Genomic DNA, 19,887 nt, shown 5'->3' on the forward strand with positions numbered 1-19,887 from the left:
CACATGAAGAACTGAATCTAATTTTATGTTAGAAATCTTTTTGAATCTAATTGTATATTAGAAAGTCAGTTGATCTTTATTGCATTGCTGCTGTATGAAGCACATCTCTCTGTATATGTTTGTTCATGTAGATGATTTTAGCCCAAAGTTTATTTCTCAATCGTCAAATGCTTCAGTTCTGTCAGAAGACACCAGAGACACCAATATCCTCCTTTAACCAACATCTGTCCATAAAATGCACAATAGCAACAAAAATCCATTGTCTCTATGCACTTCAGAATATTATGTGTATCAACGAGTACCTCCTTGAGAATTATTACCGATTTACTAGCTCCTGAACCAATTTTTAAAATTAGACTTCTATTCACACTAGCATTTTTGCAGCTGATATGGCTTAATTTGAACCAGGTATTTCTTTTCTTAATTTTTTTTATTTAAATAAAAACACTGAAATGTTATGCCTGAAATTAACTTTCAAATATTCCTGAATAATATTCTGGCAACAAATATCACTATAAACTAAAATGTTCTCCTGTAGCTATGGACAGGACTTGATATATTGAAAGTTAACAGTTAAACTGAGACAATACGATAGAATCTCATAAAGTGGAGAACAAGAACTAATTGATAGAAGTCTGTTGTTTTCAAATGTTTTTTTCCTGCTGGTGACAGAACCATCTTAGTGCACCTTAACAAAAGACTGCTTCACATTGAAGTATTATATTTTAAAATTAACCAGGCAATGTTAGACATTAAGACCTAGTGTAATATCTGGGTTACCACACAACTGAGCTCTCTTTCCCAACTCCTCCAATGCCCCCCTCCTCCTCCCACTGCCACCACCAAATTTGACTACGCTCCAAAACAAAACTATCTGACTATCTCCCGAAAATCTTCCTTGACTTGACAATCCGTCCTCTCCTGTCTCAGTAACTACTCTGGACCTAACTGCCCATTCCTAACTGATCTTAGCCCCATCCTGAATGCCAACATGAGTCAACCATACATCCCTCCTACACTTCTAACCACCTAACTACTCTCCACTGTCTGACTTCCCCTGCCACCCAACCTGCAGCGCTCATTCCACTGCTTTCGAGATTCAGGTTCCATTGTCTGCCATGCACATGAAATCTTTTGTTTTTATCAGGTGAAGTAACTACTGAGCTAAAGCGGATGTCAAAAGTTAATGATGGCATCAACAGAATAGTGAGGGATGGTCTTAGTTCAGGAAACCAAGTTAGGTGGAAATCAGAAATGATAAAAGGAGATACTTTAGTTGCAGGAGTGACATACAAGTCCTCTAACAGTAACCATACATTAGGGTGGAGCATAAAGAAAGAAATAATCAGAGGTTGGCAAAAAGGAATGGTGATAATTTTTGGAGATTTTAAATCTACAAGTAGAATTGTGAAGGCAGATGGGCAAAATTAGCCTAGAAAAGGAAGTCATAGAATGTTTTCAGGATAGTTTCTTAGAACGGCATGCTCTGGAGCCAAGAAAGCAGGCTACACTAGCCTGATGCTGTGGATTAGATTAGATTACAGTGTGGAAACAGGCCCTTCGGACCAACAAGTCCACACCGACCCGCCGAAGCAAAACCCACCAATACCCCTACATTTGCCCCTTACCTAACACTACGGGCAATTTAGTATGGCCAATTCACCTGACCCTGCACATCTTTGTACTGTGGGAGGAAACCGGAGCACCCGGAGGAAACCCACGCAGACACGGGGAGAATGTGCAAACTCCACACAGTCGCCTGAGGCGGGAATTGAACCCGGGTCTCTGGCGCTGTGAGGCAGCAGTGCTAACCACTGGGCCACCGTGCTGCCCACTAATTAGGATAGGATTAATTAACTATCTCATAGTAAAGAGCACTCCTAGGTTGCAGCAATGATATTATGTCTAAATTTTACATTTCGTTTGAAGGACAGAAGGGACTTTGAGACTATTTTTTTCAAAAAACTTAACTAAGGGCAATTATGGCTAGATTAACTTAGGATATCTAGTCTGCATGGACAAGTTGGACTGAAGGGTCTGTTTCTGTGCTATACATCTCTATACTGTATGACAACATAAAAGCACACATGAAGTGACTAGATAAATTTGAGTAAAAGATGAGTCAATGGAAATTTGATTGCAGATGTTTAAGGGGGTATTTCCTAATACACAAAATACATTCCTACAAGCAAAGAAAAAAAAGGGGATGGATGCCCCCATCCATAGTTAACATGAAATGGTAAAGATGGCATCAAAATAAAAAAACAAGCACATAATTATGCAGGCAAGTGGCAGGTCAGAACAGTGGATGAAATTTAAAAAATAATAAAGAATGGCCAAAAAATTAGTAAGCAGAGAACATTTAGAGTTTGTGAGAAAGAGTTGGTCAGAAATATAAAAACAGATAGCAAGAGGTTCTGTAAACATTCAAAAGATTCAATGAAATGAGCAGCTGCCTTATAAAAGAGTAAAAATGAAGAATGAATAATGAAAAATATGAAACTGACAGATGAGTTGAACAAGTTTTGTCCTTGTTTTCACTATAGAGGATACAAGGTATATCATAGAAGCCGCGATAAATCAGGAAATGGAAGGAATGGAGGAACTCAGGAAAATCACAATCACCAGAGAAGTGGCACTAAGTAAATTGTTGGAACTGCAGGCTAACAAGTATCCATGTCCTGATGGACTTCAGTTCAGAGTTTCAAACGAAATGGCAAGAGGGAGAGTTAATGCCTTGGTTTTGATTTTCAGATACTCCCTTGATTTGGGACTGTTCAATTAGGTTGGAAGATAGTGAACATAATTCATTTTTTCAAAAAGTAAGGAATTCAGAAAGCAGGAAACTAGGAACTACAGGCAAGAGAGCTTAACATCTGTCATAGGGAAAATGTTAGAAGCTATTCTTAAAGAAATTATAGCAAGGCACTTGAATAGGTTCAATGTAATGAGGCAGAGTCAACATGAATTTGTGAAAGGATTTGATCAGGTCTGTGATGGAATACTAACCATACCCCTGGATGCGTGCAGCTCCAACTACACTCAATAAGCTTGACATCATTCAGGACAAAGCAGCTTTCTTGATTGGCACTACATCCACATCTTTCATTCCCTCCACCATCGACGCACAGTAGCACCAGTGTGCATCATGTACAAGATGCACGGCAGAAATTTGACAAGGCTCCTTAGATTGCACTATCTAGGAGTATCTATATTTGGGGACATCACCATCTGAGAGTTCCTTCCCAAGCTATACACCATCCAGACATTGCAAAATAATACTGTTTCTTAAGTGTCACCAGATCAAAATTCTGGAACTCCCTCCTTAACAGTATTCTGGGTATACTTACACCAATTGGACTGCTGCAGCTCAACCAGGCAGCTCATTCTTTCTCAAGGGCAATTGAGGATGGAGAATAAATGCTGGTCAGCCAGCAATGCCCACATCAGTTGAATAAATAAAAAAACTCTTATCATATACTGTTTCTTTCTTGCAGCACACATTTGCAGTTGGGTATGGGCAGAGGAAGGAACGGATAACAGCATGGTGAGATTAAATGGCTGATTCAGAGTGCAAAGCACTGGGCAATGTGCCTGGGAAATGTAGAATTAGACATCAATAAGCAGATTTAGTACCACAGAGATTCCCAGAAAAGTATTCATAACGGATAAGTCATTTGATTCCAGAGCTTCTTTGGTAACATGATAGACAAATAAACATTGAGAGGTTGAGGCCTTGACTGATCGATACAAATGCTTAGGATGATCGTTTGTCAATTCCTGAGAGTAGTTATCTTTTTGGTATTGTCGAAATTCAGTACAATCTAATACACACGCAAGAGAAAGGATGTACTCAGAATCTCAGACATTCTCATTCTTGTTAAAGGCTCACTGTGCTGTTCTGAGAAGAGGATATTATTACAGTAATGTTTAAAGGCAACTGTGCATATGTATGAAGCAATAATTTAACTTTTATATACTTAAAGTGGAGCTGATGAACAGCTATTATTTAGGCCTGTGATTTTATGGTGTACATCTTTGAGTAATGTGGAAAATTCTAAGGAAACACTTGAGAGGAAATATTTTGCATAGTGTTTGAAGAACAGCAAAAAGCAAAATAAAACTTATTTAAAGATACAAGAACATAAGAGACCAAAACACTGAGCTAATAACAAAGAACATTTACCAACAATTCTATACCACAAAACAAAAGATTTCATGTGCATGGCAGACGATGGAACCTGAATCTCGAAAGCAGTGAAATGAGCGCTGCAGGTTGGGTGGCAGGGGCAAGTCAGACAGTGGAGAGTAGTTAGGTGGTTAGAAGTGTGGGAGGGATGTATGGTTGACTCATGTTGGCATTCAGGGTGGGGCTAAGATCAGTTAGGAATGGGTAGTTAGGTCCAGAGTAGTTACTGAGACAGGAGAGGAGGGGTTATCAAGTCAAGGAAGATTTTCAGGAGATAGTCAGGTAGTTTTGTTTTGGAGCGTCGTCAAATTTGGTGGTGGCGGTGGGAGGAGGAGGGGGGCATTGGAGGAGTTGGGAAAGAACTGATGGTCATGAGGCATCAGTTGTGTGATAACCCAGACATTACACTAGGTCTTAATGTCTAACATTGCCTGGTTAATTTTCAAATATAATACTTCAATGTGAAGCAGTCTTTTGTTAAGGTGCACGAAATGGTTCTGTCACCAGCAGGAAAAAAAATTTGAAAACAACAGACTTCTATCAATTAGTTCTTCTTCTCCACTTTGAGATTCTATCGTATTGTTTCAGTTTAACTGCCAATTTTCAATATATCAAGTCCTGTCCATAGTTACAGGAGAACATATTAGTTTATAGTGATACTCGTTGCCAGAATATTAGATTAGATTAGTTACAGTGTGGAAGCAACAAGTCCACACTGACCTACCGAAGCACAACACACCCAGATCCATTCCCTCACATTTACCCCTTCGCCTAACGCTACGGGCAATTTAGCATGGCCAATTCACCTAACCTGCACGTTTTTGGACTGTGGGAGGTAACCGGAGCACCCGGAGGAAACCCATGCAGACACGGGGAGAATGTGCAAACTCCACACAGTCAGTCGCCTGAGGTGGGAATTGAACCCGGATCTCTGGCGCTGTGAGGCAGCAGTGCTAACCACTGTGCCGCCGTGACACCCTTTATTCAGGGGTGTTTGAAAGTTAATTTCAGGCATAACATTTCAGTGTTTTTATTTAAATAAAAAAAATTAAGAAAAGAAATACCAGGTTCAAATTAAGCCATATCAGCTGCAAAAATGCTGGAGCGAATAAAAATCTAATTTTTAAGTGGGCAGAATATTGATTCAGGAGCTGGTAATTCAGAAATAATTCTCAAGGAGGTACTCGCTGATACACATGACATTCTGAAGTGCATAGAGACAATGGAGTTTTGTTGCTTTTGTGCATTTTATGGACAGATATTGGTAAAGGAGGATATTGGTGTCTCTGGTGTATTCTGACAGAACAAACCCACATTCCACTTCTTTCTAATTTCCTGTCATTCCTAAATGTCATGTATTCTTCTTAATTCAGGTCCCAATCCGTGTCATCCTGTAGACCTGTCTTTGTAATGGCTGCCAGCCATTTCTTATTCTTTTCTAATTGCAATCTCTTTTGTTTCACATGCAATACACATTCAACAATGGAGTCTTTCATTTTATACTTTTACTGTCTTTAAATATTCAAGCTCATCTGTTGGTTGATTCATTACTCTATTGCTTCCCTGTCACAGCTTGATTATTATTTCCCATCTTAATCTGTTTCTCTTTGCCCTTGATTTCTACTCTTCCTAAATTTGATCCCTTGCTCTCACTATTCAGTTTAAAATCCTTTTCATTTGCCTAATTATATGGTTGGCAAATATATCAGCCTTGACACTTGAGGTGGTGACTGTCCCATCGGTACAAATCCCACTTGCCTTATTACTGGTTCCAATGCTTCATGAACTCAAACTCCCATATCAGTCTTTTGAGCTACACATTCATCTCTCTAATCTGATTTTCCCTTTGCCAATTTGCATGTGCTTCATGTTATACAGCAGAGATTATGACTGTTGAGGTTCTCCTCCTCATTTGGAATCTCCTTCCTCATACTGACTAAGCCAATCCTCCTCCTCTGTCATGCCAATTCCATTGGTTACTGCACAGACTATAATGACTGGATCCTCCCCCTTGGATGCAAGTTTCAGAGCAGGTGTTCCAAATCTTGGCAGTGAGCAGTTATCACTTTTATCTGGACTCATGCTGTTTGCAGCAGAGAACAGTGTCAATACCCTTCGCCACAATTACCTCTCCTACAATTATGACAACTGCAAAATTCCATTTCATTCCCCTCTATTGAATGGTTTCCTGTGTCATGGTCAGTTAGCTCATCTACACCACAGCACTGTCTCTTAACCAAACAAGATGAACAAAATCTCAAAATAGCTGGACAATGAAAAAAGTTGTTGGTCCTGCCATCTGGGCTCCCTTACAGATCCTAGCTTTGCTAACAGTCAAATTTTCCTGACTCTGAATCCTGACCAAATCAGGCAACCTAGCCCTAATAGATGCCTGCTGGTATAAGGAATCTGATAATGTTTCCCCTCTCTGATGCATCACAATGTCTGTAATTCAGCTTCCAGCTCTCAAATTGAGATGAAGCGATTCAAACTTTCAATACTTGCTGCAAATGTATTTGTAATAAAGCCTTTCTGACTTATTTTATGAGAATCCAATTGCAGCTGTTTACATTTAAATCAGCTGTTCTTTCACTGGAAGACTTGCTAAAATCCTGCTTAAGGCTGGTAACTACAGAATTTAAACTGTAGATTTCAATTTTAAACTCTAACTCTCACCCTAACCAACTACAAACTAAATTAGATTTTTACAAAATGAGAAATTTAATTTTTATACTCAACAACTGCAGGCATTCAGTCCTCAATTATCAGCACAAAGGAGTGAGTAAATACTAAATAACTAGCAATACTTCAAAATGAACAGACTACATGTACTGAAGTGATTTTGAAGTGTGGAAAACATATTGGACCACTACATCTCAATTGCAAGTTTTGCTATTTGTCTTCCTTCTGGGTGGCAGCTTGTGGAGCTTTCTTTCCGGCAAACGTCAACCAAAGTCGGTTTGTTATCCAATCAGCAATCTCTTATCTTCTTGTCTAAATTGTTGTGTTCATTTAAAATTCAACAATTTTTTTCCATTTGTCTTCATGAATACAAGGTGAAGAACTCTTACAACATATCTCTCTTTTCACCATTATTCCACTTCAAGAAGTAATTACATTTTCCAGTCAGCATTATCATAATTGTTGAATATAAATACAACTCATGTCAAGGAAGCAAAATTACTTTACTTGCTATTAATCTCTTCATGCTTCCAATTCATAGGTCACATCTCTATGCAACTGAAGTAAAATGCAAAACTGCTGAAGTGTGATCACCACCATGAAAATTAATTTACCAGGGATAGACTCCGAATGAGGTAGCGATGCATCCTAGTTTCTCTTTCACACTTAGGGAAATCAAAACAAATACCAGCTAGAGGCTGCCTCATGTGGGAGCCTTGCTTTCCTAAAATTTGACCCCAAACATTTGAAGAGATATTCGGGTAGATGACCAAAGATCTGTCAAAGAGAGAGATTTTAAGTATCTAAGAGGAATAAAGGTAGCGTGGGTTTTGGAGGGAATTCCTGAGCTTCAGGCTTTGAGATCTGAAGGCATAGCTTCGAAGGATGGTGAATTAAAATTATGATGTGGAAGATGCAAGACTTGGAGGAGTGCAGAAATCTTAAAGGAGCTGAAGGAAATTACAGAGATAGAAAAAGCAAAGTGAAATAACCCCACAGAGGCCGGTACCCCATCTCCAAGTCACCCTTTATTTACACATGAAAGTCCTTGATACTGGTATCCAACTCCCTCAGAGCCAGCTCTGAGTGTCAGAATGACATCCACTTGGCTGACCTTATTACAATCACTACATTCCTTCCCTCTGAGTCCGAGGACACAGGCCAGTCCTTTTTCCTGTAGCACGTCCTCAAGCTTTTCAGGTTCCTCCAAGTCTGTACCAGATGCAAGCAGCATGTAATGCACAGGAGTTCATCTCTTTCACCTGGAACGTTGTGGCAGAAATTCATTTTCTTCTTCTCGTAGCAAAGGCATTGATGCTGGAGATCCACCAAGTCCATCTCAGATTCAGAGTGCACGTCAACACTTGACAGAGAGGGAGAATCGACAGATTCCTATAGCCTTTATAATGTTCTGAGGAGCAGGGCACATTTTGCTCCCGCACTGTTTAAGAGTTTACAGCTTTCTTACAGTCCACATGCTTGTTCAGAGCCATCACTCTTAACCAAGCTTTATATGTCGCTGGTCCTGACCTTGCATTGGCCAACCCTCATATCCATGCAGGGCCATTTCCGTTTTCCAAATCAAACTTTGTCCGCTGTAGTAAGCTCTCTCTCTGTTACTTGGTGGAGTCTGGCATCTGGTGTTTCTGATGCTGTTTCACCCTTCCCTGGGAAGAACATATTTAACCTGGTACAGGGTCTTCTCCCCATTAGCAACTCTGCTGGGGCTATTTCTATACTTGCATGAGCAAGTATAGTATAGTCCTATAATCAAATAGGAACTGGGACAGTTTGGTATCGAGTGAGGCTGTAGGCTGTTTCTTCAAACCTGTCTTCAAAGCTTGGACTGCTCTGTTTTCCAACCCATTGGGTGATAGTATGGAGCTGTCCTTATATGTCAAATCTCATTTGACTTTAGGAAGTACTCAAATTCCCTCCTGGTAAACAATGGCTCATTATCTGTGACCAACGCTTCCAGGAGCCTTTGTATTGCAAACGATGCTCACAATTTTTCTGTTGTCGTTGTCATGTTTGATGAATGAACTCTATGCACATGTTGGCCTCGGTCATGACTTAAGAGCATTGAGCCCGTGAAAGGAACCTGCATGGTCGATGTGTATTTGAGTCCAGGATTTACTCGGCCATTCTCTCAAATGGGGAAATTCTGGCAGTAAATTTTGCCCTCATTGGCACTCTTGGCATTGTCCTACCAATGTGGCTATGTTTGCATCCAAGTCTGGCTACCAGGTACAACGTCTCACCAACATCTTCATTTTGGAAACCCCTAGATGAGCCTGGTGGAGTTCAGCCAGTATCTGGCAGTGACCTTTACTTGCAACAATCACTGTTGCTCCCTGTCCTCAAATGTGATCTGGTCTCACCAGGTCCAAGATGGTTTCAATTCTGGTTGTGACAGCCCTTTGGTTTCCCCCATTACCATCAGCGTTTTCAGTTTGGCCCGACTGGATCTTTCTGCGCCCATAATCTGATATTGTCAGCTTGGACAGGAAATGTGTCCAGCAATATTTAAGACCATTATAGACTTTTCCAGTGGCAGGTGCCACCAATGGGAATTTGCCTGAGCGAGGGAGCTCAATGCATCCGCATTTGCTTCCTGGCCTCCCGGACAGTATTCCAACTTGTAATTATATGTACTTCATATTAAGACCTATCACTGAATTTGTCCTGAATCTATAGCCTTGTCCTTTTTAAGTAGACCTAGCAAAGCTTGTGGTCTGTTATTATTAGAAATTTATACCCATAAAGGTATTGGTGGAACTTTCTGACTCCAAATATGACTGCCAAACCTACCTTCTCTGTCTGGGTGAACTTATGCTCTGCATTAGCCAAAGTCCTAGATGCATATGCTATTTGGCATTCCTATCCATTAGGCCATCAATGAGCTAATGCTATCTTGATGCTATATGGGGAGACAGCACATGTTGTTACCAGATCTAGTTTGGGATCATAGTGTGCCAACACCTTGTATGATGATAACTGTGTCTTCACTTCCTTGAAAGCTATGGCTTGGCTATGCAACCATTTCCAAGGCTGACCCTTTTTTAGGAATTGATGGAAAGGTGGGATGGAGGCTAAGTTATGTATGAACTTGCTGTAATAATTCATCAGCCAAAGAAAGATCTAAACTCCAGTGCAGGCATGGGAGCCAGGGCATCTTTGATCACCCTCACTTCATCTTCCAATAGGTGCAACCCGGTCTTGTCAACTCTATAGCCCAAGTATATGACTTGTGGGACTGATGCATGCATTTCTCCCATCTTAGGCCTACACCCGCCTGGGAGAAAAATGTAAGGACTATGTCCAAGTTCTCTAAGCGCTCCTTATTGGTTTTCCCTCTTATTAGCACATCACCAAAACAAATGGCAACCTAGGGTAGACCCTGTAACATGTTCTCCACTGTCTGCTGAAAAATTGCACAGGCTAACAATATCCCAAATGGCAGTCTCATAAATTGATACAAACTCTCATGAGTATTATAGCATACTTCTGGGAATTCTCATCTAACCGCAGTTACAAGTACGCATAGCTCATGTCCAGCTTCGTGAAGGACTGTCCCCCACCAGCTTTGCATATAATCCTCAATGCGAGCTATTGGGTGTTTATTCAGGTGCAAAAAATGGTTTGCCATTCATTTAAAATCCCTACAAAGGCAAGCCGACCTTCAAAATGAGTACTACCGGTGCTGCCTATTCGCAACCTGAACTGGTTTGATGATTCCTTCACTTTCTAGCCTCCAGACTTCTGCTTCTACTTTCGCCTGGAAGACAAATAGTACTGTTCAGGTTTGCAGGAACATGGAATTACTTCCTGATCGACATGCAGGGTGGCCTTGGCTCCTTTGATAGTCTCTAGACCTTCCTGAAAGACTTCTGGACAGGTAATCAGACTTCACTCAGACAACTATTTTCTAATCGAAAAATATCAAGCCAATCCAGGTAAATCTCTCTTAACCAATATGGGACCGAGCCTTTTACTAGAACCAGTGGTAACTGAACTAGCTGCTTCTCATAAGAGACCAGTACTGTAATTTTCCTTCCTTATTAATCTTTTAGTAATTATTTAGAGTTTTTATATTCTATCAAAACCTCTGATTGTTGCCTATCTTTATCAAGTTATGTTTTTCTTTTGAGTTTGATACAGTCTTCAACCTTTTTTATTAACCACGGATAGTGGTTTCATCCCTGAGAATGTTCTTATTTGTTGGCATCTATCTATGCTTCTGAAATATCCCCTTAATCGCTTTCCACTGTATCTCTATTGACTAATCCTTTCACCAAAATTGCCAGTCCACTTTCATGTCCTCATAATTGCCGTGAGCAAAACACTATTCTTGGACCCACACTTCTCTCCCTTAAACTGTATGTAACATTCAGTCATATTATGTTTGCTGGTACCCAGCAATGCTTTCAGTAATTAATCCTATTTGGTTAAAATCAGGTTGAGTATAGATCAGTAGTCAGTCAGACCAGTAGTGCAGTCCAATATTACAGTGAGTCCAAAGGTGTGCAAGTTAGGTGGATTAACCATACTAAATTGCCCAAAGTGTTCAAGGATGTGCAGGCTAGGTATGTTAGTCTTGGGTGATGCAAGGATAGGCTATGGGAATGGATCTGGGTGGGATGCTGTGGACCAGTTGGGCCTAATGGTCTGTTTCCACACTGTAGGGATTCCATGATTCTATTGCATGCTGTCTGGTTGATACCATAATATGCTGATCTAAGAGGTTGTCCTGAAAATATGCAATGGATTCCTCCATGCAAAGACCTTTTCAACTTTATCATTTCGCAGAGTTAGACAACATCAGGGAAGTAGAAGTGGGCAGTCTTGCTGACGGTACAGATTCTTTTTTCTTCTGTAATGGGATGTCAGTGTCACTGGCATAGCTTGCATTTGTTGCCCATCACTAATTGGCCTTGAACTGAGTGGCTTACTAGATCATTTGAGAAGACAGCTAAGAGTTAGCCACATTGCTCTCAGTTTAGAATTGCATATAAGCCAGACTAGACAACAATGGCAGATTTCCTTCCCTAAAGGATATTATGAACAAGATGGGATTTCACAACAATCAACTATAATTTTCCAGTCACCATCAATGAAAATAGCTTTCAATTCCAGATCTTTATGAATTTAAATTCCATCACCTATTGTAGGAGGATTTAAACCTATGTACCGCGAGCATTAGCCAGGGTTTCTGGATTACTTATCTGGTCACATTAACACAGCACCAATATCTCTCTGTCATTCAGTGAAGGCTCATCTCAAAATGAAGTATGACACTAAGTTTGAGAACAGTCAGATTCTGTCTCATTCAGTAGTCAGGGAAAGGGTTGGAGTCATTTATTAGGTAACAAAGTTTCTCGTGGGGAAGCAAGACAGTCACTTTGTAATTCTCAGCATTTAATTAGAAGGGTTTCTGTTTCTCCAGTACTGGATGCCAAGCAACCAAACAGTCTCTCAGTAAAGAAATGATGGGAAGGTGAAGAATAGTGAGTTTGGGGATAAGTGAGAAGGCAAGCATAGACACCTACTATTGAGTCAAGAAGATTCTTTTAGAAGTATATGTGGCATGGCCATTTGAAAAAGGAGGTCCATTTCTGAACAGAATGAATGTTTTTAAATTCACTTGGCCAAACCAACCAAGCTAAATCTCAGACAGAAAGTAGTGTTTGGATAAGTTTGAAGAGTTGGATCGTGCTGTCTAGAGTTCGTAGCAAAGTAAGTTATAACTCCTATTGAAGACCTTTTTCTGATAAATTTCATTGTTCCATACTTTGGCTCTGATCATTGATTTGTTCACAAATGTGATTTGTGGGATGAGCTGTAAAGAATGTTCCAGATAAACACAATTTTCATTGTTGTAGATTTCTTTAGAAGATAAGTAAATGCCAGAATTACATGTGGCTTCTCATTCACTAGGATAGAAGAACAATAGTCAGTAGTACATGTCAGAAAAAGAAGACTGGTTGAAAATCTGTTTCTACTCCTATGTAATTAGAATTGACACTTGTAATAAGGTTCATAGTTTTGCAGTTCATACGCTTCGAAGAAAATACAAAAACTTCAATATTTTGTTTTATTAACTTCTGGGCAAAAAGTCAGATTACCATTTTTAACTGTTTTAATAAGGATGAATGCTGTTTTACTTTTATAAATGTTTTAATTCTGTGTAAGATATAGCAAAAAGACTTTGCTGGGAAAATAGAAACACTTCTTCAAATGAAGAAATCTGGTTTAGTCTTTCTGTCATTCTAGATGGGACTATGTGCCTGAAGCAGTGTGATATAGATAGTCATAGAAATGTACAGCACAGAAACAGACTCTTCAATCCAACTCATCCATGCCAACCAAATATCCTAACCTAATCTAGTCCCATTTGCCAGCACTTGGCCCATATCCATCTAAATCCTTCCTATTCATATGCCCATCCAGATGCCTTTTAAATGCTGTAATTGTACCAGCCTCCACCACTTCCTCTGGCAGCTCAATTCATACACACACCACCCTGTGTGTGAAAAAGTTGCCCTTTAGGTTCCTTTTATATCTTGCCTCTTTCATCCTAAACCTATGCCCCCTCATTCTCGACTCCCTACTCCAGGGAAAAAAACCTTGCCTATTTATCCTATCCATATCCCTCATGATTTTATAAACCTCGTGAGGTCACCCTCAGCCTCTGACGCTCCGGAGAAAATAGGCCAGCCTATTTAGCCTCTCCCTATAGCTCAAGTCCTCCAACCCTGGCAGCATCATTGTAAATCTTTTCTGAACCCTTTCAAGTTTCACAACATCCTTACAATAAGAAGGAGACCACAATTGCAAACAATATTCTATCCTGTCACAATATGACCTCCCAACTCCTATACTCAATGCTCTGACTAATAAAGAAAGCATACCAAACACCGCCTTTACCATCCTATCTACCTGTCTCTACTTTCAAGGAACTATGAACCTGCACTCCAAGGTCTCTTTCTTCAGCAATACTCCCCAGGACCTTACCATTAAGTGTATAAGTCCTGCTTTGATTTGCTTTTCCAAGATGTAGCACCTCGCATTTATTTAAATTAAACTCCATCTGCCACTCCTCAGTCCATTGGCCCATCTGATCAAGATCCCATTGTCCTCTGAGGTATCCTTCTTTGCCGTCCACTATATCTCCAATTTTGGTGTCATCTGCAAACTTACTAACTATAGCTCCTATGTTCACATCCAAATCATTTATATAAATGACAAAAAGCAGTGGACCCAGCACCGATCCTTGTGGCACTCCACTGGTCACAGGCCTCCAGTCTGAAAAGCAACCCTCCACCCTTTGTCTTCAACTTTGAGACAGTTCTGTATCCAAATTGCTAGTTCTGCCTGTATCCCATCAGATCTAACCTTGCTAACCAGTCTCCCATGAGGAAACTTGTCAAACGCCTTACTGAAGTCCATATAGATCACGTCTACTGCTCTGCCCTCATGAATCCTCGTTGTTACTTCAAAAAACTCAATCAAGTTCGTGAGACATGATTTCCTACGCACAAAAACATGCTGAATAGCCCTAATCAGTCCGTGCCTTTCCAAATGTATGTAAATCCTGTCCCTCAAGATTTCTTCCAACAACTTGCCCGTCACCAATGTCAGGCTCACCAGTCTGTAGCTCACTGGCTTTTCCTTATCACCTTTCTTAAATAGTGGCACCACATTAGCCAACCTCCAGTCACCTGTGACTATCGCTGATACAAATAATAAATCATCATGGCTGAATGCTATGTTGATGCACTGAAGCAATTATCCATGCCTGGTAAAGATAAAGATAAAATTTGTACAAGCTATCTTAAATGTTTCAGCTCCTTATATATTTTGTTTGGTATAGACCATAAGATGTAGGAACAGAAGTAGGCCATTTGGCCCATCTTGTCTGCTCTCATTCAATGAGACCATGGCTGATCTGATAATCCTCAACTCCACCTTCCCATTTTATCCCCAGAAAACTTGACACCCTTAATGATTAGAAATTTGTCTGTCTCAGCCTTGAATTTATGTAATAACTCAACCTCGACAGCACTCTGTGCTACAGAATTCCACAGATTTACTAACCCTTGAGAAAAAGAATTCTCCTTCTCTCTAAGTAAAATGAGTGACTTTTTACTGTGAGATTATATCCTTTGGTCATAGATTCTCCCACAAGGGGAAATAATCTCTCCACATTGTTATAGACCAGACCAAATCCCCTCAAAATATATTAAGATGATAGCCTGGTCCCTAATATTTTCTTACTCTAAAGTTAAATATAAGGTGTTGTGTTCCAAATGCAATTCAATTGGTCAAACTACTCAACTTTAAGAAAAGCACACTTAATTTTTATAATATAGTTAAAATAAAAACAAAATAAAAGAATTGGCTTAGCTATAAATCTGACAAAATGCTTAATACAATAATGAATGTATTAACTACTACTAATTAACTGTTCCAATATAGTAATATCCCATTAACCCACCCTTGACAAAAGAAAATTCAGTAAAATAAATTGTCTCACGTGCAATTCTAGGAGCAGAAAGAGAATCCCAGCTTTTAGCTGTAACAGAGAGGAATAAGAGCTTCCACATCAGCTTCAAAACTCCAACTGCTGAAAACTGAAACTAAAATGATTGGTTCTGTGAGAGATTGACCGCACTTATTCAGGCAATTTTAATTGTTTCAACTTAAAAAGGAAAAAAACCCCAAGCTGTTTACTTTATTGGGTTTAAGCAGACCACTCGCTCTTTCTGTATCAAGCTTTCTTCATTTAAAATATGCAGGGAAAAAATACACCTTTTAAAGCCCTAATTTCATCACAGCATCAACTCTGTCAAATTTCCTAAGAATCTAATATCTTGCAATAATTTCTCCGCTCATTTACCCAAACTGCAATAAGCACAAATACATCCTACTTAACCTTTCGTCATAAGAATATCTCTCCTGAAATGGAATCAACCAAGTGGACCTTCTATGAACTGCCATCAATACCATTATCTTTCCCTAGATAAGAGGCCCAGAATTGTTAACAGTACTCTGGCTGTGGTCTGACTTTTAGCAAGATCTCCCGTATTTTATACTGTGGTCCCTTTGAAGTAAAGACCAATGTTCCATTTGCTTTCCCAATGATTCACTGAATTTGAATGCCAGATTATTGTGATTCATGCACTGAGACTCCCAGTTTTCTGCAGTCTTTCACCATTTAAGTAGTTCACCTTTTCTATTCATTCTGCAAAAGTGCATAACCTCACATTTTCCCACATTATATTTCACCTGCCAAATTCTTACTCACTGATTTCACCTGTCTGTATCTCTCTGTCAACTCCTGTGTCATCCTCACTAGTGTCTTCCCATCTGTTTTTGTCATATTCAAACTCAGCTATAGTACATTTGCTTTCATCATCCAAGTCGTTCATATACATGTTAAATAATAGTTGCCCCAGCACTGACCCCTGTGGTACTCATCTCAGTACAGGTTGTCATTCTGGAAATGCCCTTTATCCCAACTCTCTTCTATTAGTTAACCAATCCTCTACCTCTACTTATATACTACCCCAAACACCATTGGCTCTTAGCTTATTCAGTAACCTTATGTGTGGTGCTTTATCAATAGTCTTTTGGAAATCCAAATATATTACATCAGTCGTCATTCTTTATCTATCCTGCATGTTACCTCCTTAAAGAACAGTAATAAATTTTTGAGGCATGATTTCCTTTCATGAAGTCTTGAGGACTCTGCTTGATTATATTGTCTGTTTCCAAATGCTCTGCTGTTACTTTCTTTATAATAGACTCCATAACATTTTCTCTATGACAGCTAACTGGCCGATATCTATCTGCTTTTGTCTCCTTCCACTTTTTACATAAAGGTGTTACATTAGCAGTTTTCCAATTCTCCAGGACTTTTCCAGAATGAGTCTATTCTTAGAAGATTACTGACAGTGCGTTCCATAGTTATACAGTTATTTTCTTTAAAATTCTAGAATAAAACTCATAACGTCCAGGGGATTGATCAGCCTTTGATCTCATTAGTCTCCCTAATACTATTTTGCTAGTGGTAGCTATTATGTTTATTTCCTCCTCCACTTTAGCCTCTTGATTATTTAGTATTTTGGTAATGCTATTAGTATCCTGCTCCATGAAGACTGGTGCAAGTATTTGTTCAACTCCGCTGCAATTTCCTGATTCTTATTATTTCCCTAGCCTCATTCTCTCAGGCTATGTTTCTATTGTCCCTTTCTTCCTCTATTAAAGAAGCTCATATTATCCTTCTTTATGTTACTTGCTCATTTGCACTTTGTTCACTTTCTCCCTTTTTTATCATTTTTTTGTTTGGTCATTTTTTGTTGGCTTTCAAAACTTTCCCAATCCTCTAATTTAACACCATCTTTGTCACATTGAATTTTTTTCTTTCAATTTGGTACTATCCTCAACTTCCTTGGGTTTATCATGGTCACTTTATCTCCTTCCTAGAATCCTGCTTACTCACTGGGATATATGTTTTCTGTGAGTCATGAACTATTTTTTTAAATGTCTGCAATTGTTCATCAACTGTATTTACCTGATAAATTCCTTTCCCAGTTCAAGCAAACTCTGCTTTCCTTCCCACATAATTACTCTTATTTAAGTTTAGCACTGTTGTTTCTGACCCAGGTTTCTTACTCTGAAATTGAAAGCTAAGTTCTACCACATTATGGTTACTGTCTCTAGGGGATCTAATATTCTGAGATCATTTGTTAAATCTGCTTCATTGCACATTACCAGATCCAAAATACCCTGTTGGTTCCACAACATAGTCTTCTCAGAAGCTATACCAATGCACTGTATGAATTCCTTACACGGGGAGAACATGCCATCTCTACACATCACCTAAGGATAGATTCGAACCCAGGTCCCTGAGGCTGACTGGCAGCAGTGCAGACCACTGTGCCATCATCAACAAATCTTATCATGTGCAATACAAAGCTAATCTAATGTCCTAATTTTTGTTTATGGCCTGTTTCTTTCCTTTGTCAAATATTTATTACTTTTTTTCTTAATAATTGCAATGGCTACCATCTCAGTTCCTCCATGTTACAAATGCTGTGACTGCTTCATACATAGAAAAAAATTGTCTTGACTCCATTTGAATCACTATTCGTGATCTCTGCCTTTGTCTCTCTTCCTCCTTCTTCAGGTGCCATTATTCTGATTATTTTTTCCCTAAAGTTCCAAAGCAATGGAGGAGTCCAGGACTAGAGGGCATAGGTTTAGGGTGAGTAGGGAAAGATTTAAAGGAACCTAAGGGGTAACTTTTTCACACAGAGGATGGTGTGTGTCTGGAATGAGCCGTCAGAGGAAGTTGTGGAGACTAGTTCAATTACAACATTTAAAAGGCACCTGGATGGGTATATGAATAGGAAGGGTTTAGGAGGATATGAGCCAAGTGCTGAGAAATGGGACTAGATTAGGTTAGGATATCTGGTTTGCAAGGATGGCTTGGATTGAAGGGTCTGTTTCCATGCTGTACGGCGCTATGACTCTGAGTGGTGAGAGTGAGGAGTTGAAAGAAATTAACATTGATAAGAAGGTTGTTCTGGAGAAATTAGTGAGGCTAAAAGTTGATAAGTCCCCAGGACCTGATAGTATTCATCCCAGACGTTTAAGTATGTGGCCGTGGAGATAGTCAGTGCATTAGTGGTCATCTTCTAAAACTCTATAGATTCTGAAATGATTTCTGCAAATTGGAAGCTGAGCCCAGTATTTAAGACAGGAAGAAGAGACCAAATATCTTGGAGGGTTATGAGGCTGGAAGGGTTACAGAGATGGGGAGGTGAGGTCATGTGGTTAATTGAATACCAAGATATGAAATTTAAAATCAAGATATTGCATGTCCAGCAGCCATCATGGATTAGTGAATGCAGTTTTGATAATGGAGCTTTATTTAAGTTGAGATGCAGATAGCAGAGCTTTAAATTAATTCAATTTTACAGCATATAGAATATGGGAAATCAGCCTTTGTTTGAATAGTCCGATCTGAAAGTAGAACCATGACTGAAAATTTCAGCAGTGGATGAGCTGAGACAGGGTGAAATCCAGTAAATCAGGTGATGTTATGGAAGTGGAAATAGGTGATCTCAGTGCAACTACATTGTCGGGTCAACTTGGGCTTCAAGGCTGTGAACAAGCTAGTTTAATCTCAGTCTTTGTCAAATAATAGTAACAATGGAACAGGATGTAAAATGAATGGACGTGGCCTTTGCAATGTTTAAATGGTGAAAAATTCTTCTTAGTTGTTAAGAAATATCAGATAAGCAGCCTGACAATTTACCAACGAAGAAGTGGTGATAAGATCGAGCTATGTTGCATTAGCAGAATATATAAGATCATGTAAAAGACAAGTTTCTATGTCTAAAGTCTTTTTCAACAAATAGGGGATCAACCTTTATGTGTGTCATATATTTGGGAAAGTTTGAATCCACTCCCTGCCATTACTGTGCTATAGCAGCTACCACATCGAAGAGTATATGCACCAAACCTGCCCACAAAAGTTGCAAAAAAAGCGGTGCCAGTAATAACTGCATACTAAATTCCCTACAGTTCTAAATGCAAATCAAATAGAAAAGCCATATACAAACTTATTTAATCTCATTCAGTTTTTTTCACAATGCAGAAAAAGTCTACTTGGCAGAAGAGCATACAGTGAATGTATGTCAAAATCCATAGAAATCAACTGCCTGTTGAACTACAGAACCAAATAACTCACTCCAGTCTGCTTTTTGAATGACACAAATTGTATATGATAATTACAAAACTGGAAAATTCCTTAGCACTCTTGTGTTTTTGCATGATTTTCTCTAACATCTGGGCATTTCAGCACCAAAAGAAATCTTCAAACTTTACAAATGGTGAGTTTGGCAGTTTTTCTTCACACCTATCCCAGAAGTGTTTTCTGTTCTGGTATTTATATCCTGGGTGAGTGATTTTCAGTAACACTTCTTTGTGGGTGATGTTGGAAAATC

The 19,887-nt window shown here is 39.3% G+C and overlaps 1 protein-coding gene across 10 annotated transcripts in view; it reads left to right on the top strand.

Annotated features, from left to right (window-relative positions):
* The window catches only part of LOC122552980 (protein quaking), a 563,704-nt gene that overhangs the window by 495,343 nt on the left and 48,474 nt on the right, over positions 1–19,887 (top strand). The window lies entirely within an intron of this gene.

This window comes from Chiloscyllium plagiosum, chromosome 9, assembly GCF_004010195.1.
Source record: "Chiloscyllium plagiosum isolate BGI_BamShark_2017 chromosome 9, ASM401019v2, whole genome shotgun sequence".
Lineage (NCBI taxonomy): Eukaryota > Metazoa > Chordata > Chondrichthyes > Orectolobiformes > Hemiscylliidae > Chiloscyllium > Chiloscyllium plagiosum.